This window comes from Chinchilla lanigera, unplaced genomic scaffold (genome assembly GCF_000276665.1).
Source record: "Chinchilla lanigera isolate Chin_1 unplaced genomic scaffold, ChiLan1.0 scaffold00028, whole genome shotgun sequence".
Classification (NCBI taxonomy): domain Eukaryota; kingdom Metazoa; phylum Chordata; class Mammalia; order Rodentia; family Chinchillidae; genus Chinchilla; species Chinchilla lanigera.
The window spans coordinates 21,891,460-21,894,500 of record NW_004955429.1 but is presented as its reverse complement, the minus strand read 5'-3'; the positions used below and the strand labels follow the sequence as shown (position 1 = coordinate 21,894,500).

The 3,041-nt window shown below is 53.7% G+C and overlaps 1 long non-coding RNA gene across 1 annotated transcript; it reads left to right on the top strand.

Annotated features, from left to right (window-relative positions):
- Positions 1 to 1,011: 1,011 nt before the first annotated feature.
- LOC106148793 lies at positions 1,012 to 2,573 on the top strand. Its single transcript, XR_001234479.1, has 3 exons — positions 1,012 to 1,102; positions 1,235 to 1,383; positions 2,304 to 2,573. It is a non-coding gene; the product is annotated as an uncharacterized LOC106148793 (long non-coding RNA).
- The last annotated feature ends 468 nt before the right edge of the window (positions 2,574 to 3,041 follow it).

The window sequence follows — 3,041 nt, the reverse complement described above, 5'->3', positions numbered from 1 at the left end:
CCCCAAGACCCTCCCCTGACTGCACAGCACACAGCCTGCTGGCAAGTCACCCCCCAGGGCCCCACGCACAGAAAGGGGCTGTGGCCTGGGTGCAGGTGGTCCTCGGCAAGCACAGGCCACAAGAAAATCTTCATTTTTCCCGGGCTGAGAGGAGGGGCTGGTGGCTGCGGAGGAGTATCACTAGTTGCTCTCTTCACAGGACAGGGACTGCTTTCCTCCCAGTGAGGGAGCCGCTTACTGAGTCAGCTCCCCGGAGAGCTCCCCAGCAGCACCTGAGCGCAGGCTTCAGTAGGCCGCAGTGAGGGGCTTGCGCGTGCTGGGGCCGCGGACAGCCTGCTCCGCCCTGGGCTTTCCTGAGTCAGAGCCACTGGGCACAGCCCAGGACGGCCGCCTGGGTTCTGGGCGCCCCCTTGCTGCATGCAGGCCGGCAGCCCAGGCAGCAAAGACAAGACAGCGCCAGCCGCAGGTGCCTCAGCATGTCACCACCTGGGGCCTCAAAGCCCCACTTGGGTTATCATGCAAGAGCTCAGTGGTTACTTATTGTACCTCGCTAAGTCCTGGCTTTGGAGTCTACCGGGTTATTTTTGGTCCACATTCCAGATTGTTGTAAGGAAGGACTATTCTTTCTAATTTTTAATATCTATTTAATGACCTATACATATAGGTCATTAAAAAGTCTAGGCCACCTGAATGTAATTGTGGGTGGGTAGAGGATGTCAATTTATCCAAAGATACACAGGGAGTTTTAGGTAGAATTCAATCTGCTACAAGTGCCTGTTCCCTGTTGGAGCTCAGATCCTTGGACACCATATGGAAAAGCTGGTTCACCTGGAATTAAGCGTCAGTGGGAGCTAAGTGAGCTAAGTGCCGTTCTAAGAGTCTGATTGGTTACTATGCGATGAGAACTAACAGGACAAGGTTGATTTATTTTGGGTCAGTGATCTGACCATCCATTGCCTAGTGACCACAAAGAATGCGCAGAAGGAAAGCTTCCGTGGATGGTGATGTGAACAGCTAACATATGAGGGCCACCCCGTGCCAGGCATTATTCTAAGCAATTCGCATATGTTAGCTCATTTAATCCTCAGCACAATCAGCTGGGGTAAGTTCTATTATTATCTCTATTATACACGGAAGAAAACTGCAGCACAGAGAGGGCAGCAGTTTTCCCCAAGTCACAGGTAGTCAGCTGGACCACACACAGACCCGGTTCGATCCCTGTGTCTTCTTCTAGGTGGGAAGTTGCTGACCTTGATGATTACTGAACTGTGGTCAGTGGGTGCCGCTGATTTGGCATGGCTGGATTTTTGCTGCCACCATGAGGAGGAGGAATCACAGTCCCGCTGATGAATGAGAAACGCCGGGATGGAGGAAGGGGAGGAGGTAGAGTCAAGGTCTCTGTCTCTACTCATGGGGGAAGCCAGATGGGCTCGGCGGTCTGCGCATGCAGTCCCAGCAACTCTGCAGGCTGAGGCAGCAGGGTCGTGGGTTGGAGCTAGTTCGAGGCTAGCCTCGGCAAATTAGCAAGAGCCCTTTCAAAAACAAAACAGCAAACACACTAGTAAGTCACGGGAGGAAGCAGCAACGTGAGTAGGCCTCTAAGAGTCCCGGCCCTTCCTCCCCCGCACTGACCTGGTGATGAGCCAGGTCACGGGGAAAAGCCAGACTTAGCTGTGACTCTCTTGCGTGCCACTGAGGCACAGGCCTGGGCTCACAGTCCACAGTGAAATGGAAAGCCAGGCTGGGCCGTGCACCAAAGGATGGGTCAGAGGGACGAAGGCGAGTCAGCAGTAAGGACTGTCCAACCCGAGAGCAGGAGAGCAGTGGAGTAGTGGGACGGGTGCTACTTCAACCCCCAGCGGCTGCTAAGCACAGCAAGCTGCAGTCATGGGAAGCTTACAGGCCCGGGGTGCTGCTGGGTTGGGGGTGGAGGAGGTTCTTCTGTTCCTCCTCTCAGAGCCCTCGTTGGGCTGAACCTTTACGAAAGTTAGGACCTGGTCTAGTTCCTGGGACATGATCAGGACCAGGCATCTCAGCTCACCCCACTGCACACTGAGGTGCAGTGAGGCAGTTTGGAAGCCCTTGAAAACAGATAGACCTGGCTCAGGCATCAGCTCAGTTACTTATCAATGATGTAACCCAGAGCAGATTAATCACTGTCTCTGAAACTCAGTCTCCCCGGGTATAGAACAATGAAATACATAATCCGCTGGGTTAACGTAGAAGGCACACAAGGTGAGAGGTACGGGGTGATTTGCACAATAGTTGATCTATTGTAAAATGTCAACGATGATTCTTTGCAGCATTGTTATTGCCAGTATCAGGAATAAAAATGCTATTGATGAAGGCAGCAAGGGGAGACAAGACCAAGATGAAACCATCGTCCTAACTTGTGCGGGCTCTCTCCCTCTCCTTCTGGCTACGCGGGTGCAAGCAGGAGCGAGGTGCAGAAGCAGCGACAGGGTGGCAGGTCGGGAGGAAGCCCGGGGCTTCTCCTGCTCACCTCTCACTCCACTTTTCGCCTCAGCAGGAGAGCTGCGGGATATCTGGGTCCACACAATAATAATAAAGCAAAGCTGCCTATAATTTCTAAGGCCGTTTTCTCTGAAGGGTTTGGGCCCATTTGAGTCAGTCCTGGAAAGATGAGGCCCCTAGACATCAGGCTGCTGGGCGGGATCCCACCCTTCCGGCCCCGCCTGGGTCTGCAGGGGCTGCTCGGCCCCATAAATGTCCTGGGAATGACAGTTTCCTGCCTCTTGGTGAGGCACTCTTTAAACTTCCATCTTCTAAAACATCATGTTTATGTGCTTGGACAAAACTCCCATCATCTTGAATAGGGGGCTTCCTCCAGCACTATGGCAAAGCTGGGTGCCCTACTCACCCTCCTGGACCTTGAATCCTGGAAGCTATCTTGGGGCTAAGCTCCTCATCACCCCAACAACCGAGCCTCCTGCCAAGATGCACCAAAGAGCGTCTCTGACACACAAGAGGAGAACACCGTAGGCCCAGGCTCACAGCCCTGCCCAGCCGGGCATGACTTC